The 27,914-nt window shown below is 38.1% G+C and overlaps 1 pseudogene; it reads right to left on the bottom strand.

Moving 5' to 3' along the window:
- Positions 1-326: 326 nt before the first annotated feature.
- On the bottom strand, positions 327-3,115 carry LOC131809429 (tubulin alpha-1A chain-like; annotated as a pseudogene).
- Positions 3,116-27,914: the final 24,799 nt, after the last annotated feature.

Below are 27,914 nucleotides of genomic sequence, written 5' to 3'. Positions count from 1 at the left end.
TCTTTGCTGCAGTCCGAGTTAGAGCCTTGAGCCTGCCTTGTTCCCATGGCCCACACACTGAGCTCTCTGTTCCAGGGTGCATTGACTGTTTCATTCAGATTGGATTAATGACTAGACTCAGGGCATGGAATCTGACTTCTTGATGACTGCTAGGGGATTGGATGACATAGCCTGGAAGTGTGGAGGAGAAAGTTTCTTGTAGGATGAATATTGACCAATGAGATTAGAGTAGCAAAGGATGAATTCCAATGTTCCTGCTTACCCAACACAGACTGCTCTGAGGTGTGCTTGCTTTGTACAGCCCTCTGACAGGGCCTGCAGACACACCTGCTGAACATCCTACTGTGTGTCTTCACAGATCATTATGAAGTGGCCATCAGTGCTTGGTGCAACTCATCACATTGGTTTGCATCTCTCCTTGCTTTGTTCCTCCTTTCCTTATCCTCATTTCCCTGGGCTAGCATCTCACAAAAGAAGAATAGTTTTTGTCTGTTTGTTTGTTGTTTTAAGACTTATTTATTTATTTTAGAGAGAGAGCACAAGTAGGAGGGACAGAGGGAAAGGGAGAGAAAAATCTCAAGCAGACTCAGTGCTGAGTACTGAGCCCAATGTGGGGCTTGATCCCATGACCCTGAGACTATGACCTGAGCTGAAACCAAGAATTGGCTGTTTGTGCCATCTGGGTGCTCCATGAAGAATAGTGTTTTAATCCTCACTTCAGGTGTGTTTCCTGGAAGACTTCGACTAAGGTACCCATTATAAAAACATTTTCCTTAACCCTATATCTCCCTTCATCTATTCCATTTATAGCTCCTTCCTTGGAAACTTTTTGAAGGAGTTTGTTTTTGGGTTTTTTACCCTTTAACTCTGTTTCTTATCTGCCATTAATTCTTCAGTCTAGCTCCTCTCTCCCATTTGTCTTAAAGCTGCCTTCACCAAGATCAATAATGACCATGTTGTTAAATCCAAAAGATAATTTTCAGCCTTTATCTTACCTGATCTGTGTGCAGCACTTGACGCTGACCTCACATCCTTCCAGCATTTTCTTTCCCTGAATTCTAGACCATGTAGTCTTAATTTTTATCTCACATTATAGCTGCTCCATCTCAGTCACCTTTATATATCTTGAAACTATTGGTATTTCACAGGACTCTATCCTCAGTTCCCTTTCCTTCCCTCCCCCCATTTTCCATTATTCTCTTCTCTTTCTTTCTTCTCTCCTTTTCTCTGGTATAAACCATCCCTGGGCAGTCTTACTTATTCACATAGCTTCAGGAGCCATCTATATGCCAGTAACTTCCACACTATATTTTAAATCTAATTTTTTCTCTTTCTTTTTTCCTTTTATTCATTTAAGACTGGGAATACTTTATTCAAGCCCATCAGAGAAATGGACAGCTTGGGTCTATAACAGAGCATGTGTTTTAAAGCATAGGTTAGCATTGTATATGAGACTATACACTGCTACGCACAAATCAGCTCATCAGAGCACAACTTTTCAAGTTTAAAACAGAACAAGCTTCCCTGTAAAAGAAGCACCTTTGTGATATTTTTAACTTTAGTAGTCTTCTCCTTTTTCACCCTCTCCTTCAACAGAATCCACATCAGCTTCTTCATAATCCTCTGAATGACAGCCATGTCCTCATGGGCCTCAAAAAAAAAAAAAACCCACTGTCCTTCCTCCATGCCCTCCCCCACATACCAGTGAACAAAGGCACATTTGGCATACATCAGGTCAAACTTGCAGTCCAGGCAAGCCTAGGCCTCCGTGATGGCTGTGGTTGTGTTCAGCAGGCACACAGCTCGCTGTACTTTGGCCAGGTCTCCACCAGGAGGCTGGTAATTAATGCCAACTGGGAAACCAGAGGGGAACCAGTGCACAACCTGGATAGTATACTTGGTCTTGATGGTGGCAATGGCAGCATTGATATCTTTGGGAACCACATTTCATGGTATAACAGGCAGCAAGACACGTATTTACTGTGGTGAGGCTCACACTTCACCACCTGGTTCACTGGCTCAAAAGCATGCATTGGTGATCTCTGCTACAGAAAGCTGTTCATGGTAGGCTTTCTCAGTAGAGGTGACAGGGGCATAGTGTCCAGAGGGAAGTAGATGTGAGGATAGGGCATGAGGTTGGTCTGGAATTCTCTCAGATCAACATTCAGGGCTCTCTCAAATCTGAGAGTAGTAGTGATGGAGGACACAATTTGACCTATCAACCTTTTTTGATTAGTGTTGTTTGCATTCAATATCGAGGTTTCTACAACGGATGTCACAGATGACCTCATTGTCTACTCTGAAAGCACAATCAGATTGCTCCAAGGTGGTATGGGTAGTGAAGGTGGAGTTGTAGGGCTTGACTACAGCTGTGGAAACTTGGATAGCTGGGTAAATGGAGAACTCCAGCTTGGACTTCTTGCCATAATCAACTTAGAGACATTCCATCAGCAGAGAGGTAAACCCGGAGCCAGTTCCCCCTCCAAAGCTGTGGAAAACCAAGAAGCCCTGAAGACCTGCACTGGTCAGCCAGTTTCCGAATTCAGTTCAAGACAAGGTCAATGATTTCTTTACCAATGGTGTAGAGCTCTCTGGCATAGTTATTGGCAGCATCTTCCTCTTCTGTGATGAGCTGCTCAGGGTGGATGAGCTGGTGGTAGGTGCCAGTGTGAATGCCATCAGTGACTGTGGGTACCAGGTCTACAAACACTTCCCTGGGCACATGCTTCCTACCTCCTGTCTCACTGGAGAAGGTGTTGAAGGAGTCATCTCCTCCCCTAATGGTCTTGTCACTTGGAATCTGGCCATTGGGCTGAATGCCATGTTCTAGGTAATAGAGTTCCCAGCAGGCATTGCCAATCTGGACGTGAGCCTGACCAACATGGATGGAGATGCATTCATGCATGGTTGCTGCTTTGTGACTGCCAAGCAGATGGCAGAGAGGAAGGGGAGATGTTGTTGTTTCTTACAGCACAACTCTTAGGTGGTCGACATAAGAGAACCTGCCAAGTGCCAGATACTTAAAAGGACTTAATTGCCCTCTAGATATTTCTTCTTTGGTGTTCTGTAAGTCCTTGAAACTGGACATGTCCAAAAATAAAACTCAACATTTTCTTCCCACCTGAATCTGTTTTTTTTTTTTTTTTCTTTCTTTTTTTTTTTTTTTTTTTTTTTCCTGCCTTGCCTGTCTCAGTGACTGGTATCTCCATTCCCCAGCCAGAAATTAGGTGTCACCTCACTCACCCACAACTTCACCCCCCATTAAAGTGACAAATTCACCCCTGTTTTCCCAGATTTTTTTTGGTGTTTGTATGAAAAATTTCACATCCGTGGAACCCCCACAGTTCCATAAAAACTGGAATGGCTTGCCTGGAGCTGTCTTAATTTTAAAACTGAAAGTCTCATGTCTTGGGAACCTCTTTAGTCCTGGACAATCCATAAGGTTGATAATCCTTTTGCCTCTATCCAATCAATCATCAAGACCTACTGATTTAAACTTTAATGTGTCCGGGTTGTCCAGTTCTCCCCATCTTCACTGTTACTCTAACTAGCATAGGTCATTGACATGTCTTGCCTTGACTGCTGCAAAGTTTTGCAACTTTCCTTTGCCTCTAGCATTTCTTCCTCCAACCCATTCTCTAGAGTCATCTGCTAGAGTCATCTTTCTAAACTATAACCTTGATTGTATCATTTTTCTTTTGAAATCTCTGTGACTGTTCTTTATTTGCCCTACGATAAGGGGCACACTTTTTTTTTTTTTTTTTAAGTAGACTCCATGCCCAGTGTGGAGCCCAATGTGGTGCCTGAATTCGCAACCCTGAGATTAAGACTAAGCCATGCCAGTGCTCCAAGGGGCTTATGTTTTAAAATGTCTCACATGACCTCTCATGAAATCATCCTGTTTATTCTTTCAGGCTCATCCCTTCTCACTTTGTTGTTACACTGCATATGAGCTCAGATACCAGCTGTCTCCTCTATGAAAGCAACCTTTGTTTTTATTTTACACCCACATGGACATAGAACTTTTGCATATCTTCACATTCTCTATGTTGAGCCCATCTCTACAAAAGTCTTGGTAAGAAACACAGAATTCACAGAGAAGATGAAAGGGATCTCCTAGCATGTGTGGTATAGCAGCAACGCCCCAACTCACTATTTGACATTTCTTCTCCAAAGTTCCTTCTCAGCTCTGACACTCTTCTAAGATTTCTTTTTTCCTTTGTCTCTACTTTTCTTCCAAGGTATACAGCCTTCCTGGATCTATACCCCCCCTTCCTGTGTCCCTTCCCCAATCTCTTTACACTCATCTCTTTATTATCCTGAGTGATTTGGCTTTGCCCTAGATCCTCTTTATAAATGTACATTCCCAACTCCATCTAAGGGTTCAACAAAACAAAGTGTCCTTCTATTTTGAGATTCCATTCCTGCTCAGTGCCATCATTTTTAACTTGACATGTCTGGTGGGGTCTCATCTCTCATCCCAAGTGGGTTGTTAAAATACTTCTTGAAAAATGTGGTGTTACCCTCTTAGAGAAATTGTTTTACCAGCTGTTAAGACAGTAAAAGTTTCTTCCTTTTGTCACCTGTTTTTCAGCTATAATGGCTTCCCTATAGTTCTCATAATTTTTCTTGTTCTCTTCTACTGTGTCTTTGTATAGGTTGCCAAATCACCTGAGATACTATATCACCATTTACTTAAAAAAAAAAAGGAAAGGAAGAAAGATTTGACTGACTAATAAATACACCTAAAGTTATAATATTTTTCCCTTGCCAAAATTTGTCTTCAGCATCAAGAAGGATGGACTGCTTTTATAAATGGAACTGGTGTTAGATGTAGTTCATGAGGTTTGATTTGAACAAAGAAATTCCTAATTATATCATGACTCATTTTAGCATTTTTAATCATCATAGTATGATGAAATTCACTGCATTGGTCTCTAGGGGATTAGAAAGAAAACTAATTTCAGTTTTTGAAAGTCATTTTCAAGATCTCCAAAGAAGGCTTATATAGGATATGAAAGGGGCCTAAAAAATTACATAGTCCTCAGTCTGAGTCTGAGAATTAGTACAATTAATCAAAACTGCAATCCATCTTCCCCTAGAAAACAACAATATGCAAAACACATGGCCATTGTGTGCAGTCCAAACAATCATGTACATGTATAGGTAGGTTATATTCAATTCAATTAACCTAGTTTATTTCTTGATAACATCATTGAATATATCTACATTTTTTACTAATGCAAATGATTGAAGATTTTAAGATGGCAGTAGAATAACTTTATGTTGTATGTGGAGAGTCACACTACTCGGGTTTTTCAGTGGCCTTCCTTAGTGCTAGGACACTTGAGCTTCAAAGACTTGAGAGGAGTGTGGATTATCAAAACAAATACAGAGTTGGAGTTCATAAACCCGACTTCCATATATATAGCTAGCTATATTTTCTTAAGTCTTTTATTTCATTTTATTTTTAAAAGATCTTTAAAATTTATTTAACAGAGAAAGAGAGATCACAAGTAGGCAGAGAGGCAGGCAGAGAGAGAGGGAAAGAACCCAATGTGGGACTCCATCCCAGGGCCCTGAGATCATGATCTGAGCTGAAGGCAGAAGCGTAACCCACTGAGCCACCCAGGCACCCTTCTTAAGTTGTTTTAAACTCTCTGCATTCTTTAACTTTTTAAACAATCTTTACAATCACATTTTATTTATTTTTTGAAAAGATTTTATTTTTAATAATCTTTTTTTAAAATTAATTAATTAATTAATTTGACAGAGAGAGAGAGAGATCACAAGTAGGCTGAGAGGCAGGCAGAGAGAGAGAGGGAAGCAGGTTCCTGCTGAGCAGAGAGCCCGATGCGGAGCTCGATCCCAGGACCCTGAATCATGACCTGAGCCGAAGGCAGTGGCCCAATCCACTGAGCCACCCAGGTGCCCCTATTTTTAATAATCTTTACACCCAACAAGAGCCATGTGTTCTTCTGACTGAGCCAGCCAGGTGCCCCTACACTCACATTTTATTGTTATGTTATTGTTATTATTATTATTAATATTATTAACATATTATTATATATTGATGTTGTTGTTATTATTATTATTTTGGTGCAAAAAGATGGTTTTATTAAAGTACAGGGACAGGACCCTGGGCAGAAAGAGCTGCTGCACTGGAGTTGTGAGGAATGGCTGATTTAAACTATGGGGTTGAGGGAGATAAGGAAAAAGGGAGGTGTCCAAAAGGACTTTCATAAACTAAAGAAGACCCTCAGGATACTAGAGGCCTTGTGGTTATCATGCTAAGATTGTTTTTCCCTCTAGCAAAGCATTCACATTATGATACTTGGAAGTTTCCTAGAGGAATGTCACACATATCCCACCCAGAAGTGGGGAGGGGAGTTGCCAGGTGTCAGGTTGTGCTTTGTCCTCAGTTTGTCTTCTGCTTCCTCATCATTTCCCCCCTGAAGAATCTGGCCCTTAATTTTTTAAGGTTGGGGAAGGCAGAGGTCTTATCTTCTGTAATTTATTCCTGCTGAATAGGAGTGTAGAGATGTCTCTACCAACTGGTCAATATTGGTCAGCTGGGGAACATGAGGGGGAGTTACAAAAGGTAGAGACAGCTGAATCTAATGTGGTCACCATGTATGAACCTCCTGGAGTAGATAGGATCATTTGTTGTAGTGAAGTGATCGTAATGATGGAGTCTCAGCACCAAGCAGAGAGACACTTCATCATTTTTTGAAGAAGAGTTTGAGGTCTAGAGGTCCATGGGAGTAAGAAGGCACATTAATTTGCTCATTGGTCTCCTGAGACACTGGTCAGGAAATCTGAAGTGGACAGCATTAAGTCTAGAGGGTCTTTTCTTGCTTTTTGACAGAGAAGAAAGAAGAAGCCATGGTGCCTGAGGCACTGAGGACGGTATCATACACTTACATTTTAAAAGAGAGATGGGACGCCTGGGTGGCTCAGTTGGTTAAGCAGCTGCCTTCGGCTCAGGTCATGATCCCAGCGTCCTGGGATCGAGTCCCATATTGGGCTCCTTGCTCCGCAGGGAGCCTGCTTCTCCGTCTGACTCTGCCTTCCACTCTGTCTGCCTGTGCTCGCTCTCGCTCGCTCTCTCTGACAAATAAATAAAAAATCTTTAAAAAAAAAAAAGAGAGATCTTCCCTTGTTTTCTTTCTCATTGCTGGAGGAGGAGTGGGTGTGTGGATGGGGTGATTGGGAGATGGGCATTAAGGAGGGCTCATGATGTGATGAACATTGGATGTTAATAGGCAACTGATGAATTATTGAACTCTACATCTGAAACTAATGATGTACATGTTGGCTAATTGAATTTAAATTAAAAAAAGAAAGGTAAGATAAAGTAATAGGTGTGAAAATACTTTGAAAATGAAAAAAGCTTTCCAATCGTAGATGGACCTGTCATCTTTTAAATTTGCAAAGGGCAAAAATGAGGAGATTCATTGTACTAATCTGTTCATCCTTCCCACTATTCAACTATCCATCTCTCTTACACATCCTTCTTTCAACAAGTATTTATCAAGTACTTAATGTTTGCATATGATGGCTACGGTGGTCCCAGTCCTCATGGAACTTACATGCTTGTATAAATAGTACACAGACAACTTAAATTCAAATTGATAAAGACTATACTTGAAAAGGGAACCTTGGGATGGTTGGAGCAAGAAGGGTTGTGGTTGGGAAAGGTTTTCCATAAAAATGATGCCTAGATTGTCTGATCTTTTAGCTTTCATGAGAAAATATGGGAAATGTTGTTAAGTGTCATGGGAAGTATGGGTAGTAGCAGGACAAAGAGAGGTAGTAGAATGTTCCAAGCAGAAAGAACACGATGTGCAAAGGCCCTGAGGCAAGAGTCAATTTAGTTCAACAAAAATTTCAAGGTAACAGTTCTGCCAGGTGAGAAATCTTCATTTGAATTATTTATGAACAGAGTAGTAGCTAGTTCCATAGAATATCTGATGTGTGAAAGGTGTGCCATTTATCCATTTGCAGCTGTCCTTTGGCCTCAAGTTTTAGATTGAATTGTACTACCCCTGGCAGCTCTCTTTGTCTTTTTTTTTTTTTTTTTTCTTTCCCCAACCTCTGAAAAGTAGATTGTTAAGACTAAAACTTTTGGTTTTTAAGGCATGGCATTTTGAATTGAAACCCTGCCATTGTCAGAGGACTCAGTAAAAAAACTTCCCATCTCTTCCCATTTTGAAGAGGAGGAAACTGCGTGGCAGAGAGGCTAGTTACCTTTTCCTAGGTTCCCTAGCTATTAAATTGCAGTTGCTAAAGCAAATACAGGCTAGACCTGGGATAATAGTGGTCTCTACATATTAGAATCAGGAGGAATATGACCACAGGAACATGTGAAGATCAAGAAAAACCACATGGGCTGACTACTACCTTTAACAATACAGGATAACAAGGCTACTCAAACTCTTATCAGGGACAAAAGCACATTCTTCATCTCATTTGATGGATCAAGTCTTCTAGTCTGAAAACATTGCCAAGGTTACCTGCCAGGGCTCTTTCCTAATATCCTGTTATTAGAGGAGTTGAGACTTGAAAGTCTGAATTGTTTCCAAGTGTTCCCTTGAAGTCGACAGCTAGTGGAGCATAAAAAAGGCCCCAAGCAATGGCTGGAAACCTGGAACTGTGAAATAAGGAAAAGGCAAATGAAGTGGAAGTATAAGAAACCCCATGCAAACTTCCATTTACCTTGGGCTGACAGTTTATGATTCCTAGGGAGACTGAGTAAACATAATCAGAATACTTGCTAAAGATCTCCAGACTTTTTTTTTTTTAAGATTTTTTAAAATTTTTATTTGACAGAGATCACAAGTAGGCAGAGAGGCAGGCAGAGAGAGAGAGAGAGAGAGAGGAGGAAGCAGGCTCCCTGCTGAGCAGAGAGCCCAATGCGGGGCTCAATCCCAGGACCCTGGGATCATGACCTGAGCCGAAGGCAGAGGCTTTAACCCACTGACCCACCCAGGCACCCAAGATCTCCAGTCTTGACCAATGATTAATCACAAGGATGACAAAGCACAGGAAAACAGTCCCTCTGATTATTTGAATATGTTTGTAGTTAGATATGGTGAAGAGAAGCCGGTCTGTCCCGTGTGAAGGTAGTAGTGCTATTTTTTGTCTAACAGATGTATATCACACCAAGAAACATTAATGATTCAATTTCTTCACAAACACTTCCCCTAGTAAATATATATCAGGCAGCAGCAAAGCTTCTGTTGTAATTGTTTTCCTGCCACAGGAAACTTTGCAGATGATGTCTTAACCCTTGAGTGAAATCAAAAGGGAACCCTCTCTTATCAGAACTTTTTCTACCATAAAACTTTCAGTTGCTAGGGAATAGAATACCTAACTCAAATTTGTGTAACCATCACCTTGATCGGTTCATACATTTAAAGGGCTAGAGATAGGACTTGTCATAGATGCATTTTGATCTGGGGGATCAAATGATGGTTATCTTATCACCTCTCAACTTTTTCTTCCTTTGTGTGCTAGCTTCATCTTTGAGTTGCTTCTTTACTAAGAGGAGATGGTGGCAGCATTCCTGAGCTGCATATTTTAAGCTACAAAATCCAGTGGAACATCACTATGGCCAGGGAGCTTGGGTTGTGAAATTTTACTTAAGTTAATCAAGGTCCTCCATGGAGGTGAGAAGTGGGATCACTCCCACCCAATGGAGTTGGCAGAGAATTGGGCATGAGAGGATTTCCCCAAAGAGAGTTCTGCTACTAGATGAATGGGGGAATGGATGCTAAGTAGCAAAGAAGAGATTTTTGCTCCCTTTGATTTTTTCTTTCTTTTTTGACATTCCACCTTGAAGGACTCTCAGTAGAGTTTAGCTTCTGTATTGGTTAGAATATAGTTTTTGGTGTGTGAAATAGGGACTCAACACTATATTAAAGGAGACTGATGGTTTCCTCCACACTCATTTAAAGTCCGAGATGGTGTGGTGACTTTGAATTGCAAAACGCTAAAGACCCAGACACTTGCTTTGTTTTGTCACCTCCAGCATGTGGCTTCCATCCCTGTGGTCCAACATGGATCACTGCTATAACCCAATGCCAACCTGACAGGGGTAAAGAAGGGGAAGATACATCTCTTCCCTTTAATTCAGACTTTATCAACATTGGCACTATTGACATTTTGAGCAAGATTATTCTTTGTTGGAAGGGAGGATGTCCTGTGTGTTGTAGGATGTTTAGCAATATCCTTGGCCTCTACCTACTAGATGTCAGAAGCATCTTCCTTTCCCCTCCCCCACCTCAAGCTGTGACAACCAAAATAACTCTAGATTTGCTAATTATTCCCTGGCTGGGGGCATATTTTACTTCTGCTTACATTCTTTGACTAGAATTGAGTTATATGGTCATTCATAGTTGCACGGGAGACTGAGAAGTGTGGTCCTTTTCTTTTTCCTTGATGGCTATGTGTCATCAAAAATGGGACCACTGACATTCTTTGTCAGTGTTCAAATATAAGTATGCCATTCTTTGTAAACCTCAATCATGGGGCACAATATGATAATGGAGAATAATTATTGAACCTTTATCTTCATCCACTTTTAGGAATCCACAAAAATTCCCTGAAATATTTCTGAAACTCTTTGGATGTGTTTCTTAATTGTGAACATTCTTTGAGACTATGACAATGGAAACTTGAAATCCTTTTGATTATATGCAGGTGTCTTACAAATAATATTTCCACTCATGTCCGTTTTGAGGGCACTGCAGTCTGTGTCGTATGCAATTTCTAGTAACTCTCAAAGCTTTCTCTCCTAAACTGTTAGTGTACCCTTATGCCTGCCATTACTGCTGAAGCCATTGGCATCAACTGAAGCTACCAGCCATCCTACTGCATTCTAAATCTCTTCCTACCCCCACTCTTTGGTCTTGATGATGTACTGATGAGGATGTCCAACATGTTATAGACATTTAAGTAAATCTGACTTTTCAACATGGCTTCTTCTCTCCTTAGAACTCACAGAAAGATTGTGAGTGTTGGGATGGAAGACAATTCTGAGTAATGTAAACCTAGATGTTCTCAAAATCCTTCTGTTCTGTTGACTGAAACATGGTTATTGAATCAAGCTTATATGTTTAACACTTAGAAGAACTATTTCCCTGAACTATTTCTCAGTTTCACGTGTAAAGAGATTTCATGTGTTATATCCCATAAGTTTTCCTGATAGGCCAAACATGTGAAGATCCAGTTTAGGCTCAAACTAAAACACTTTGCTATTTATTGATTCTGTCATAGATTTCAATCATTCATTATTTTCTCTTATTTATCCAATAAATACATTTCTTGAATGTCTACTACATAAAGGTATGTTCTGGGTCTTAGAGTTACAACTGTGAGCACCTCTGACATGACCCTTACTTACATGATATCTAACAGATACTATGGTGAGAGCTCCTTCCTCCTCCACATTATCAATTTGTGAATTGTATATTTTGTGTGGTCTTTCATCAGAACTTTGTAAGTTAGCTCAGAATCTTTCTGCTACCAGTGCTGCCAGTGGTCTGTATGCAGGCAACTCAATAGTTGTGTATGTCATCCTACTAGTGAAGATTTTTCTGAGGTAAAAAGTAGAAATTATTCAGTCACGTGCTCTCAAGTCAAGCAGGAATCTTGAATTGTCAGGAATCTTGGTTTAGTGTTTGCTGAATCTAGTTGTTCTTTTTCCTCACAAGCTTTAGTCAGACTGAGGGGTAACTACATTGTGCAAATTCTGCAAGAGTTGAAATCTGAAAGCTATAGTTGTGTAGCTTCTTATTTTTTAGAATTGTTAAAAAAGTTTTATTGTGATAAAATATACATAGGATTTATCATTTTAACCATTTTTAAGTGTACAATAATTACATTCACACTGTTTCTCAGTTATCACCACCAACCATCTCCAGAGTTTTTCATCTCCTTAACAGAAACTCTGTACTCATTGAACAATAGTTACCTATCACCTGTTCAATCCAGCCCTCAGCAACCACCATTTTACTTTCTGTCTTTATGAATCTAGGGACTGCCTATATGTGAAATCATATGGCCCTTTTATGACTGGCTTATTTCCCTCAGCATAATGTCTTCAAGGTTCATCCACATTATAGCCTCTGTCAGGATGTCTTTCCTTTTTAAGGGTGAATAATATTCTATTATATGTATAGCCTACATTTTGTTTAGCCATTCATTCATTGATGGACTGAAATGCTTTTCTTCTGCTTTTTAGGTGGAATCTCATCTTGAATAATAAATTCTGAATGCCCCCCCACCAAACTTACACTGGTAAATGTAAACACTTTAAAGTAGGGCATTTAATTCTGTGACATTAATGAACAAGAGATAAAATCTGCAATTGCCATTCAAGAAGAAAATGTAATTTTATAATAAATCAAATTACTGCCACCTTTTTATTAGCAATAGAAGCCCCAAGATGGGATTATGAAATTACTGTTTCATGAAAAAAATCAGTTTAGGAATTTAGCAGTCTTAATGCCATTAAGTATATTTAAAAATAATGAAAAATCTTTCTCTGATGTGTCTGTACTGACCATTATGAGAGCCACCAGCCAAATGTGAGCTTTAACATTTAAACTAATTAAAATTAAATGGAATTAAAAAATCAGTTCCTCAGTCACTCTAGCCACATTTCAAATGCTCTACTGCCATTGTTAGTGGCTACTGTATTGAACAGTACAGACATAGAATGTTTCTATCATCCCAGAAAATTCTATTCTACAAGGCTGATGGTGTTAGCTGGGATTTTCTCCTCCATAGTCATTAGAGATCATTTAAACTTCATAAAATTTTTTGCAGCTTCACAAAGTGTGATATTCTGAATGCTTCTTGGTTTTGCCAGCCTTTAGTCTATAGTCGAAGGGCTTAATCCTCTGTGGAGCATAAAAACTTATCTAGTCCTCGTGATTGCTAGCCACTCACTCATAGGCATACAGAGCCCACTATGCACAGAGGTCAGGAAAAGTAAAACTCCAGTAAGGGTGGAGGAGGCAGAAAATGAAAGAGTAAATTCTCTGTAAGTTCGTTGCATTTTAAGTTTTTAAGTTTAAGAATGTAGTTTGTCTCAACCTCCAAGTAGCAAAAATACACATAGATGGAAACCTTTTATAAATAACACATTTGGGGGTGCCTGGGTGGCTTAGTTGGTTAAATAACACATTTGGACCTAATGACTCTTCATTGTTAGGATGGGATAACTGAAAATCTATTGTAGAAAGAACTCTCAGGAGGATAGTAGATAGTACCTGATTACAACAGAGGCAGAATACATTAGACTCTGCCTCTTCAGAGATCCGATTTTCAACCTCTCTTTGCAACAGAGATATCCTGGTGATAATGGTTTATTTATAATTATTTTGTTATTCTATTTGTATAATGACATGTGCTCTTAAAACAGAGCAAATAAATTTCATTTTTAGGGTCTTGACATTTTAACTTTTTAAATTTAACCTTTTAACTCATTAGACAGAGGTCTTTTTTTTTTTTTTTCCAACTTGCTGTATACCCAGAGCTTAGCATAACCCCTGCATATAATTGGTGCCCAGCAAATGTTGAGTGAATGAATGAATGAATGAATGAATAGGAATATTTAGAAGTTCTGGAAGAATGAGGTTGGGAATCATCCCTTTAAAAAAATTGATTTTCCCTGGAAGAGACTCTGTTGAACCTATTCATCAGTAGGCTTGTTGGGTCCTTCTCCAATTAACAAGGAAGGGACAGTGGATTGTGGTGAGTCTGTTAGCCATGATATAACATGGTTTGGGTCCCAGGTCCATCTCAGCCTCTCATTAGCCATGTGCACTTGACCATATTAACCTCTCAAAGCTGTTTCCACATTTGGAGTACGATAATAACTATATGGGTGGATTTCTGTGAGAATCAAATTAGATACACAAGCTATTTAGCAAGGTGCTTGACATGTAGCTCTCAGGACATGTTAACTTAAAAAGAGGACACTTTAAGCATGTGTAGGGGGAATCTAGCCTTGGACTAAAAGTAAGAGAAGGAAGGAGAGAGTGTGTGTTACAGGACTCTAGAAGAAAGAGAGAGCTTGTGACATGCTCCACAGAATCTAGAATTCAGGAGCTGAGAGGCGGTACAGCTCTGGCCATTGAAAGTATCATTTCTGAGAAGGAGTTAATGTTCTGGATACCTACTGGATTTGACAGACCTAACACATTCCAGCCTCTAGGCCTTTGCCTTTCTTGGTCTCTGTTTGAAACTGCCTTCCTCCAGACACTTGCCCATTCTCTCCCTCAGTTCATTCAGGACTTTGCTCAGATAATGCTCCTCTCTGTTGAGCCTACTGAAAAGGTACCTCCTAACCTCCTAATGCCTTATCTTCAATTATAATGATAATCACACACCCTACTTTTTCTTATGAACACTTTCGCTACTGACACTATTATATATACATTTTTCACCCACTATATTCTTTTATTTTTATTTTCAGCGTAACAGAATTCACTGTTTATGCACCTACTATATTCTAACTACATGTGTGTAGGGACTTTTTGTTGCTGTTGTTCACTGTATTTTGAATAGTGCTTGTTCATGATAGACTCACAATGAGTTGTTTTTTTTTTGTTGAATTCATATTTTCATCATTTGACCTCATAAGAACACTGCATGGTAAGTGGCATTAACCTCAGGTTGTGGGAGGAAAACATGCAGTTCAGAGAGGTTAAATGACTTGCTAAAGATCACATAGCTAATGAGTCTTGAAACCAATATTTGTGATTCAAAAACAAATGGTCTTTCTATTATATCACATAAATTTCTTTATGTTCTTTTTTTCACAAGGACTCATAGGTTCCATGGGGGGTATTCATTATGCAAAATAAGGCAATTTTTTTTATATGCAGAGAACTTGTATATAAAGTTAAGGAAATAGGCCCTCTCTGACACTTGAGATGAGCAAAATGTTGCCACAGTTATTATTTTTTTTCTGGGCCCAGGGCAGCTGGTTGAACCAAACATGTTCCCGTCAACTTTGGCACTCAATCTCTTATCCCAAGTATTTGAGTCCCAACACCAGAAGCCTGAATCTTCAAGTAAGTCTGTTTTCTTTATTACATTTATTACAGAGTCTTTCTGAATAGGAGCTATATCTTAGTATCTGAATCCTTACATCCTTTAGCATGACACTCGGCCAGATGGTCAGTGTCTGTAGAGTGACAGACATCTGTGCTAGGGAAGTTAGGCTAAATGCTTTCTACCATTCTGCCTCCCTCTAAGGGTCTATTTTTTGAAAAGTATTTGAAGTATTGATATGAGCTTGCTAAAATAATCATATGTATCAAACCCCAACATAAGAGAAATTGAAAGGGAGTAGCAGTGGAAGTTTCCATGCAGCAGCTATTCTCACTCTGGTAGGTGGCTAACCCATCTGAGCATGAAGGCTGAGTAGTAGGAGGGCTGGCAGGTGGAGCCTCCTTTGGGTTCTGGAAAAGAGCTTTGATATAATGGGTGGATGAAACCTTAAAGCTCTGTACTATATACTATGGAAGATATAACTGGAAGCCAATATAATTTTGAGTGAACGTACAATTTGATTACTCTCTCATCAAGTAGGGATTACCTTTGGCTATGTGTAATAGAAAACCCAAGTATTTAGTGGCTTAAGTGAGACAGGGATTTATTTTTCTTTCATCAAACAAAAGATCTAGAGAAAGGTAGGGATGGTACAGAGGCTCAAGGACATCAGGTCTCTAAGATTCTTGCAGGTCTTCTTAGCCTTTCCTTTGTGGTAAAATACAAGTGGCCACTGTGGTACTTGCCATCATGCCCGCACTTGAGGGTGTGTGAAGGAGAAATTAAAAAGGGCACAAAGGGCAGAAAGGGAAGCTCAACTGAGTCTGTCCCCTCTTCTTTAATGCTCTTTTCTTTTTCCTGCCTTCAAATACCTGCTCACATCTCCTTGACCAGAAATCCTGACATATGGATACCTCTGTCCATGTATATGACTATCTTCAATGGAGGCTGGGGAATTTAGTTTTCATTATCTGGGCACTCTGCCCTCATTGTCCAACAAAATAAATGTTCTGCCAGTAAGGAACAATGGGAGAATTAATGGATTTGAATAAACATCTAGCTGTTTTGCCATACTATCCGTTAAAGAACCTCAGAATAGGCCACGGAACATCTTACTTTCAAGAATATTGCATTTTGATGGGTCTCCTGATGAGTTAGTTGCATGATAACATTCTGAAGTATCTTTATGACTTTATTTTTTATAGGGATATTTAAGAGTAGTTTTTCTCTGAAATTCTGGGTATTATATAGGAGGAGCCCTGGAATTGGTTCAAATTTTGACATTACCACAATTCACTGTGTGCTACTTTGAGGTTCAACTTAATTACATTTAAAAGTGATATGGTAGGGGTGCCTGGGTGGCTCAGTGGGTTAAGTCTCTGCCTTCAGCTCAGGCCATGATCTCAAGGTCCTGGGATCAAGCCCTGCATCAGGTTCTCTGCTCAGCAGGGAACCTGCTTCCTCTTCTCTCTGCCTACTTGTGATCTCTCTCTCTCTGTCAAATAAATAAATAAAATCTTTTTAAAAAAGTGATATGGCAAACTGAGCTTAAAATGTGTATGTAAGAGCAGATGATTACAAATAAACAAGACGTTTCTAATGAAGAAGTACAGGGTAGAAAAACTTCCTTATCAGAAATTAGAAATTTATTATAAAATTCTATTTCTTCAGATGGCCTGGGATTAGGTGTAGACCTATGTAGGCTGGCCAATGAAACAGCAAAGAGAGCCCAGAAACAGACCAATACAAAAATGGAAATTTTATTTATGACTGAGATAACATTGCAAATTATTTAGAAAAATATACACTTTTCAATATATGGCACTGGAACAATTGGTTATCTGAATGTGAAAAGATGAAATTGGAACCCTATCTCACACTGCATATAAAAAAATCAAATCTATGTGGATTAAAACTTACATGTACAAGGCAAAATGTATAATATTGAGCGGAAATAGTAAGTTTCCAGTATGTTTCCACTTGAGCAAAGTAAAAAACCATGCAAAACGACATAATACATTTCTTAATAATACAAACATGGTTAAGTATAAATAAAAATAAGACAAAGATAAAGAGAAAATTCAGGATTATCTTTCCTCCAAGGGGAAATGCAAGGGGACAGAGAAGTCCTAAATATTCTTATTCCTAAATTGGGCGGTGTCTACAAAGAAGCTTTTATATCATTATGCCTTTTGCCTTACACATTTTTATAAAGATTCTTTTGTATCTACATATGACTTTTAAAAGATTTAAAATGCATTATAGAAGATAATAGTCTCATTGGTTTGTTATGAATAACAAACATGAAAGTATTTGAAAAAGCATTTGATAAATGCAAGTTATTTCTATTCACTACACTGTGTACTTCCTGAAGCTAAGATTAATTCTTATCCATCTTTGTATCCTTAGCCCAGAGTCTGAAATACAGTATGAACATAATAAGCATTTTTTGAATGAATGAATGAATGAATGAGAAAACCGTTTTAATGTTAGCATATAGATTTTTAATTTTGCTATTATTAAAACTAAGCTGCTCCTTTGAAATTTATTAACAAACATCACTCTTTGTGCTCATTTACTCATTTATTACTTTATTCATTCTTCAAATATCTAGTAAAGCCTACAATGTTCTAGATGCCATGCTAACTATTGGGGGAATTGAGATGAGCCACCCATATTTCCTATTCCCAACAAGCTCGCAGTCTAGTGGAAGAGACACACAAGTAGCTAGGCAATAATAATTGCTTCCGCAAACCATTACTTAGTAGTGATAACACTAGCATTTACTCTGTATAGTATTGGATGCTTATCTTCCTGGTTGACTTTTTCTTTTCTTTAGATAATGAGAACATTCTCAACATGTGCCTTGATGAGCGGTAGCTCAACTTACTTAGTTCTATTTCAAAGGCATTCCAGAGAAATGAGATTTTAGTATCTCATATGAACTAGATACTGGGGAATAGGCATGTTTTTGCTTTTAAATTGAGTTTAGTTTAGACCGGAAATCAGGTATAGATAGGAAAGGGATCTACTTAATCAGCATCTGCAAGGAGCCTAGTGACAGAAAAGTGCTTTTAGTACAAAGAGTTTGTATTTGACAGACTTCAGCACCTGGCTAGCAACATAACACCAATTCCAATATGGGATGTGATAGCTGTGGGGAATATGAATGCCGCCAAGATCAAGTACATAACAAGGAGGGAGGAAGATTGAAACTTCAGCTGCGTTGATGCTAGGGTGATTACATTAAACCAGACAGACAACTGTTGAGGACAGGACTTCCCTAATTGTATTCCTTGGAATGCCATTGCTTCAGAGATGCTTTATAAAAAAAGGAATTGAAATACATTTGGGAAATGCTGATCCTCTCCTTGGATTCACAATGCAGAGTATCATTTTAAAGGCCTCATGAAACCAGTTCAACTTTTTTAGAAAGAGGACAAAATGATGCAGAGGCTCTTCAATTGTTCATGCATCTGTCATTTACATTTTTAATTATGTCTTATTTTCCCAACAATAAATTCTTGAGTGCCTCCTTTAAGGCAACAGAGTACTTACTATAAGTGAATTTAATTGACTATTAAATTAATAGTTTTTAGAAGAAGGTAAAATAATTTTTAAATGAAATAAAAAAACTTAGAACTTGATTATTTTCTCTGGGATCACATCACAGCAGTACGTATGTATAGCAACCTTAAATTAAAATGTTTTGGGGGCACCTGGCTGGCTCATTTGGTTGGGCGTGCAACTCTTGATCTCGGGGTTATAGGTTTGAGTCCCACACAGCGGGTAGAGATTACTTAAAAAAAAAAAAAATCTTAAAACATAAAGTCTTGAATAGCTACTAGAGGAACAGTGTACCACCTAGCACCCCGTAGGTGGTTTTTCATCCCGTCCCTGAATGCAGATAGTGAGCCTTCCCTTCCCACACAGAGGTCCTTAAAAAGTAATTGCAGCTTGGATGGGCCATGAATTAAAAAAAATTTATTGTAAAATGAATACATGTGATTATAGAAAATATAAAAGATATAACTATAAAAGAAAATATAAGAAAAAGCAGGTATATATACATTATATATGTATTTGTGTATACATATACATACACATACATATACATGCTCACATTTTTATGTGGTCGTATATTCTATAAATGTTTTATACTGTAAATTTTACTATAATTGATGATTATGAGAAATGTTCTTTTATAACCATATTTCACATAATAATAATTCATGACTATCTCTATGTCAATGAATATAAGTCTAGATATTTAAAATTTATTGCATAATACTCTATTATATGGTGCATTGTAATAATTTAATCTCATCTGGTTGATGAGTATTTAGGTTGTTTAACAATTCTCATGATTATAAATAACACTGCAATGGACATATTTTGTATTTTTGACATTTATTCCTTCAAAATAAAATCTTAGGAAACAGAATGTTGATCCTCAGGATATATACATTTAAATTTTAAAATTTTCTCAGAAAATTTTTTGCCACTTTGAATGTTCACCAGTAGTGGTTGTGAATACCTTTCTCACCATATCTTTATATACTGAATAGTACATATGAAACATGAATTTAATATGTAAAGCTAATGTCTCATTGTTCTAGGTTTCGTTTCTTTGATTAACTACTGAGTTAAAACCTCTTTTCTTTTTTCTTTAGAACCTGTTTACTGTTGGCTGTTCATTTCCTTTTCTTTGCCTACTCTGCTTCCTTCTTCTCCTGAGGTTTTGGCTGCCTTCTTACTGGTCCGCCATCATAAGTGTTTGGAAGTGTTTTTTGTGTATTGTTTTTGGATTTACAAGTTTATAACAATATAGAGAGAGTTCCTGTATAAACTTTACCACCTTCCTCTAGTGTGTTACTCTTATATAACCATACCACATTCTACAAAATCAGGAAGCTTATGTTGGCACAACACGACTAGCTAAACTACAGACTCTATTTGAATTTTAACAGTTTTTCCACTAATTTCCTTTTTCTGTTCTGGCACGCAATCCAGGATCCCACATTGTATTTAGCTGTTATTTCTTCTTAATCTTCTCCAATCTATAACTGTTCCACAATATGTCCTTGTCTTTTGTAACCCTGATTCTTTTAAGAAGAAATGATCAGTTATTTCATAGAAAGCCCTTCAATTTGGGTTTGTCTCATGTTTTCTCAGGATGGAGTGAGGTTATGCATTTGGGGTAAAAATACCACAAAATAATGTTCTGCCATTCTCAGGGCATCATGTCAAAGGGTTCATGATGTTGGTATATTATTGCTGGTGATGTTATCACTTGGTTAAGGTGGTATCTGCTGGATTTCAATAAAGTTTCTATCTTTCCCTTTCTAGTTAATATTTTTTTCAGGAGAGACACTTTGAGGCTGGGCAAATCTAGTTTTTCCTCAAATAATTAAGTTCTTGCTTCAAATTGAATAAATTGAAACTGAAAATTATATATGATAAATTATAGATGGGATTATTATAAGACAGATATGTAGAATGACAATCACTGGGCGCATTCTCAAACAAAAGTCTTTGGTTCTACATTTTAATAAGTTGGTGAATAAATATTTTATATCATGTTTTATATAAAACATGTAAAACATTTATATGTTTTAACAAAATAAAATATTTAAAGTATTTATTATCTTTTAATGATTTCATACTTTCACTGATTCCTTCAATTAACAACTTAATACTGTCCCCATTACAATTGATAAGAAGGCTCCTACTATATAAGAAATTCTATGCAATATTGCCTGGTTGAAACCTTAAATCTATAGAAGATAATTTGAGGAATTGTTAAATCCTGAAAGAATTGTAGTTTTCTGTTTCTTTATAATAGATCACATAAAATCTTGTGAGTGTTGACATTGTAAAATTCTCTCTTTGCATATCTCCTATCCCAGAAAAGGCACAATAACTTCAGAGAAACAGTTCAGTTGTCTTGGAAAAAACTGACTATTTGAATTCGAAGATTGTGTCTTACTAGCCATATGACCTTGGACAAATTAAGTCAGCTCTCTAAGTCTTAGATCCCTACCTGTCTCACAGGACCATTGTAAAGAACAACTCACAGAACACTGGCCAAAGAGATTTGTAAACTGTAAAGCAATAAACACATGCAAGGGATTATTAATACTCTTATCTTTTATTAGCTCTTAAGACCATCTCAGAGGTTTAAGTGTTGGTTATGATGGTGTCAATTTTGTCTCTAGGGAATAAGGGATTATTACAAAGTATATGGCATGTACTATAATATATTTTGTTTTTGTAATATACAGTATTGCATTTGATTCATTTCTATATTATTTTCTTTGTACAACTTCCTTTCACACTTTGACAAACAAGGAATGAGCTGCTTATCTATAAAGATTTATAGTATAGGGATTCTATAGTCTTGGGAAGATGTCATTGGCAGTGCAAATAGCAAGGTTAACATGGTTGTTTACGAAATAAATACAAACTTCAGTGAGTATTTCATCTTGAAAACCAGTTTAAGCACTTTTTAGATAACCTCTTATAATTGAAGTCCTTTTATAAGCTTGGCCTTTATATTGAGTTTTGTCAAATTCAAGGTCAGGCAGAAATTCTAACATTAATCGGTTCAAAATTGTGGTCATTGTCTTATGAAATATACTCGCTGCTGCTTGCCCTTCGATCATCTTCCCTTTTCTTCTTATAGCTCATATGTATAGTTTTTTTTTAAAGTAATTTCATTAAGTTGAATTAGTCACAGTGAAACAGAAGTTCTTGCCTTTTGATTTAGTGAATACCTTCTGACTTATTACACCCACAGTCAAAAGCAGTTCATTCTGATTTGATAAATGCATTGAAAGCATCTGAAATTGTTTCATCCTTTTTCTTTCTTGCCTTTTCATCTTTTGGTTCAATCAAATGAAATATCCACTAGGTTTCCTAATCGAAGCTGTCTGCTCTGCTCTGGTGTTAAAAATGTGTGTTTCAATACGTATTGCTACGTGAGAGTAAATGCCCCTGTCTTAAAAGTACGTTATGTTAAAGTTTTGAAACAGAACGCCTTAAATCAATTTCCAATATGTTTTTAAGTTGTGCATTAATTATTAAATCAGTATGTATATATTACACATGTACGTACAATACATTAGATGTATTACTATGTATATAATTCTATAGTTGAGTGAGAAAAAGAAAGAATGTTTTTCAGTTGTTTTGTTAAGTAGGCCACAGACCACCCACGGTAATTCCTATACTTGCATTTTTCCCATCCATGATTTTAGTGCTAATACACATTCACAGATCTATGCTCTACAGCACCATTTAACTTTAAAGATGTTTCACATTCTATTCTAAGAGCCATAAGAGCAAGAAATTGACCTTGCTTGCTTACCAGATTACTGGTTAAGAAGGACATACACATTTAGGGTTAATTTTAATATAGGATTTTTTTTTTCTCTGTGGAATTGTCCAACCTGAAGTCATCTTCAATATACCATGTTTTCATTGTCATAACTACTTTTCGTTTTGTTCTCAGGAAAGTTTGTATTCACTTTCACAGTGATTTTTCTCTTTTCCCTTAAAATAAAAACCCCTTTAATCATAATGTCATACCGCTATCTTCTGTGATACTTTTTTATATTATGCGGTCCCTAAAAGGGAGAATTACACTTGGCCAAAATATAGTGATACAAAAGGCCACTTGGGCCCCCGAGTAAATTGCTGAGAATGTGATGACAGGACAATGATTGAAATCACATAGCAGATGTTTCCATACTTCAACAAAAATGAGAAAGAGCTGGTTTAAAGGTGTGGTGGCACCTTCAGAAGACACGGACCTGACATGTGACAGTCAAGTGATGGACAGGCTGGTGAGGAGCTGAAATATCAACCAGGTATTCTAGGCCTCCACTAGCATAACTTGGTGCTGAATGTTTGCCATGAGTCCTTTACTGAAATCTCTGCTGAGGAATCAACAGGATGGATTATCTTAGCTTAATTCATTTCAAGAGATTGAATTCAAGAGAAAGCATCTATTTCTTGTATCGGCTACTACTCAAACACAAGAACGATAGTTAACAACAAATTATTACATGAGTTGTTTTTTTTTTTTTTTGTAATTGTAAATTTAGCTTAAGTTTAAAAAATGTTTTAAAGATTCTTTAAATTTTGGAGTTGATAAAATATTCCCGCCATGTTCTACCACTGTTATTATTTCAATGGATGAATTAATACAAATGAATATTATTAAAACTTTGATTTAAATGATTCATTAGATGTAACGTCTACTATGTTTCAGGTACTGTGCCAAGTCCTGGTGATAGAGAGATGGGGAAAGCCTGGTTTTTCTGTGATTCTTGTCCTTAAGAAATAAAGTGTATAGAGGGCGTGGAATGGAATTCTGCTTAATGCAAATATGATGGAACATCTCCACATCTGTATAATGCACATTCTTTGTTCCTTGGCATTTAAACTACTAGAGTATAGAAAATGAGCTCTTCTATTAAGCAGTTAAAGCCTGTGGTTGCAAAACAATAACATGGTCAAAGTGGTCTGTGGCAGTGATATTCTAAAACCCAAGAAGATGGGGATATTTCCTGTGTTTCAAAAGGAAACGGTGACTCATATCATTTTGCACATGGAGACAAGGACTGAAGAATACTCGGTCACTAGTTTCATGAGGCCCCTTAAGCCTAAGTGTTCAGCATTTTGACACATACTGTGAAAGGCTAAGAAAGAAGCACCAAGGAAGATATTAATCTTCTCCACCCATCTTGAAATTCTGTTATATCTTATTCTCTTGTCTCTGGTGTACTTTGCTTCCATTTTGCTAATCTCATCCATTCTTTGGATCAATTTAGATACCATAGCCTCAAGGAAACAAACCTAGCTACCTCAGGCTATGTAAGGGTCAGCTGTTGCTTGTGCATACACCTTGGCTTTTCTTTTCTTTTCTTTTTTTTTTTAGATCACTTATCACAATTGTTATTCAAATGATCATTTATGTCATTATTTGTGTAATGTCTACCTTCATTATTAGCTCTAGTGGGCTGGTAATATTGGTAATGGAGTTTTAGGCATTTGTAGTTATTTCCCAGTAGAAAGATTTAGAGGCTGAATGAAATAAAAGGCTTTGGTTTTACATTTTTACGGAAGAATAAAGGTAAGAAAATGTAGCAATGATGTTGATTTCATACAACGAGAAAAAACGTGTATAAAGTAATGAAATAGCTGTTTAAATAAAAAGCTACAAAAACATAAAGTATAGGAATTTATATGTTCTATATGACCTTCTAATTTTAACTTTAGTTTTGTAAAGATAACTAGAAAGGTTAAATTCTTGAATTGTGGATTGACGCATTAGGGGTAGCTATGTGAGTTTTGATTTTCAAGACTCTCCTTAAATACCATAGTGTAAAAAAAGATTTTCTTGTTAAAGGATGTATATCAAGGAAAGATTGCCACTCTAACTACAGCTGTTCCAAGTCAGATTCCCTGGGAAGAAAATTCTTGAGATTAGCATGCAGAAAGTTTACTTAAACCAAGCATTCTTGGATTAACACCTGTAGGGGAGTGAAGAATGCAGGATGGGGAAGAGGGAAAATGAAAGCTCTGATGTCAAAACTAGACCTCAGCTGACCCTATAGGAATTCTGGATCTGAAATGGCTGTGAGCCAAGGGGACTGAGCTTTTATACCTTCTTTGACCAGTCGATAAATGCAAGCTGAAGTCCCTTTCTTGTGCACTCAGGTCCATTTGCCTTGCAGAAGTTCTAAAGATAGCTCTTTCAGGGTTTTGGTGGGCCTCTTTTCATGAGTGGAACCCTTTAAGAGGGAGGTTAATGGAATGAACCAGAACTCCCACTGTTGCAGCTGGATAGAGGATAGAGCCCATCTCATGGTGGACAGTCCTGACAGTGTGATTACTATGGTCCTACAGTCTGCTTTCCATTTCTACCAAAGCCCTGTAGCACACTAAGAGCTGTGGTGGTTTTTTTTTTTTTTTTTTTTTTAAGATTTTATTTATTTATTTGACAGAGATCACAATTAGGCAGAGAGGCAGACAGAGAGAGGGAGAAGCAGGGTCCCTGCTGAGCAGAGAGCAGAGAGCCTGATGTGGGGCTCGATCCCAGAACCCTGAGATCATGACCTGAGCTGAAGGCAGAGGCTTAACCCACTGAGACACCCAGGTGTCCCAGAGCTGTGTTTTTTTTTGTTTGTTTGTTTGTTTGTTTGTTTTTTGAAAGGTGTCTAATTATCTACTGCTAGTGGTGTGGCTTTGCTTCAGAATCCCAGGATTCTTCATGGTGACCCTCATATTGGAGTTTGTTGTAAATTCTGTATAGTGTCTCCCCCTGCCCCTCCACCAGATACCTGTAAACCCACAAGGTTTGCTGTGTCCTCTGGCCCAAGTGTTAAGACTCCTTGTATCATGACCGGGACCTGCTGTACACCCTTTGGCAGCTCTGGGATACACTCAAAGCTGGCAATCTTTCACGTTTCCTGGTATATGGATCAGAACAATAGTGCAAGTATGGAATATGCTTTTTCCAGGCCTTCAAAAATGCCTTCCAGACATTTTGCTTTCTTCTTTGTGGTAGGAGGTAGGAGATGCAATTATTTCTTCTTTATCGTGAGAGAATGTCCTGGCATGCTTCCAGACTACTGGGCCTCCAACATTTTACTGATATTGCAGATCTCTTAATCTCTGTAGGGTTTATCTTTACCTACCCGAGGGTTATGTTTATTACTAAACTTCCAACTTACTGCTGATTACTAAAGCTTCCAACTTACTGCTGATTCTCAATATTCCAGCCCAATTTAGTTATCACTGAAAAGACAGGCCAAATGTGATGCTCTGTGGCCTGCCCAGATGATCCAGGTCCCTTTAGATCACTGTATGACATAGGGTGAGAGAGTTAGCATAACCCTGGGGCAAGACTGTAATTGTTCACTGTTGTGAGAACTGCCTCTCATAGAGATGGAAAAGAATGCATAAGCCAGGTCAATGGCCACATGCCAAGTAACCGAGGTTGTGCTAACCTGGTCTAGCAAAGATACATACATACATACATACATACATACATGGTAGAGTGACTACAATTGAGACTGTTTGGTTGAGTTTGTGGTGGTCTATTGGTAAGCCTCCAGGATGATCTGATTTTGCAGGAACCAGATTTGCAAATTAAATAGAGATGTTGTAAGGACCACCCCCATTAAGTCCTATAGGTCTTTAAACATGGTACCAACTTCTGCCAGTTTCCTCAGGATGTAATATTGTTTTTGGTTTACTATTTTGGCTGGTCAGGAAAACAACTTGGGGTTGTACCAACCACCACGGAAGTTTCTTTCAATTAGAGGACTTATTGATGGGTCTGTGACCCAGTAGATCTTCTGTGAATTGGACTTTCTTTTCTTTTTTTAAATTATCTACTCTTCAGACACCCCTACTTTAACAGGTGGCTGTGAATGATGTCTTGGGTCCTTGGTATAAATGTCAACCTGGAGCCTGGCTCCAAAAATCTTCAAAATATTTGATAATACCCCCTACCTGGATTAGGTTCAGAAATTGAGCAAAGGATTGGGACTTTTTATGTGCTATCAACCTCCTGATCACCTGTCTCTGATTTTCTTTTTTTGTTGTTGTTGTTTTGACTGTACAGATTGAGTAGTGCCTTTCTTGGTTGCCCATCTGTCTTGCCCCTAGCAATATTTTGTTCTAATAATTATGTCTATTTTGGGTCTGTGGGTCATCAAACCCTCCAGGCTGCTATTCCAATCTTGCTGCTGTGTCCACCTTACTTTTGATGAGTATCTTTGACCACCTGGCCTCTATTGTTTTGGTGTCTTATCATCCCAGCTGCTATCAGGGGATCTGGATTTATAATTGAATCTCTTACTATCAGCCCTGGTCAACCAAGGACAGCCACTACTGCACTGTCTGTCACCATTACTCTTAGCAACGGGGTCAGTGAGTGCATTGGGAGTGGTGTGGGGAAGACTGTGGCATCTCCATTGCACAACATGGTCTTCACTACAACAGCCTTTCATCTTCCATGTGGTACCCTTCTCGACCCTTTACCTCTTACAGTCTGAGAGCAAACATGAAGCAAAGCAGCTGACTAAAATTTGTTATCCTGCTGACTTCCTTTTGAAAATGATCCTGAGAGGTTAAAAAATACCAATCTTATAGTGTAAATACCTTGAGTCCTTAAGGACAATTGGGCCTGCCAGGTGTTTTTTTTTTTTTTTTTCCAAGATTTTATTTGTTTTTTTGAGAGAGCGAGACTGAGTGAGCGAGTGAGAGAGATCAAGCAGGGCAGAGGAGCAAGGCAGAGGGAGAAGCAGACTTTCCGCTGAGCAGGGGCCTGACACAGGGCTCAGTTGCAGGTTCCTGGGATTATGACCTGAACCGAGGGCAGATGCTTAACTGACTGTGCCACCGAGGGTGCCCCATTGCCCAGTGATTTTATATGCTTGGCAAATATGAGGCACCACCGAATGGTTCACTGTGTAAGTAGATGAACAAATGATTAAGTGCCTGCTGTTTACCTGTGGTCTATCACACCTTTAACCACAATGATTGATGAAGAGCTGAAATTCAATTCAGAAATCATGGAGTTATTTGAGAAATCATAGAGTTATCATAGAGTTATTTGATTTTCAATGCTTCCCCAAGTTAGAATGGAAACATGGAAAGAGAACTGAATTTGGACTCAGTAGGCCTGGATACATGCCCAAGACTGTGTTACTTAGACTGTGTTACTCAGAAGCTGTGAGAACAGGGGCAACTGACTTGTGTTCCATGGGTTTTGGTCCCTTTATCTATATATTCGGTATAATAATCTTGTCTTCCTCACAGTTTTCTTA

The sequence above is a fragment of the Mustela lutreola genome, chromosome 10 (assembly GCF_030435805.1).
Source record: "Mustela lutreola isolate mMusLut2 chromosome 10, mMusLut2.pri, whole genome shotgun sequence".
Lineage (NCBI taxonomy): Eukaryota > Metazoa > Chordata > Mammalia > Carnivora > Mustelidae > Mustela > Mustela lutreola.
Note: the sequence above shows the minus strand (reverse complement) of the source record. Positions and strands in the feature narration are given on the sequence as shown.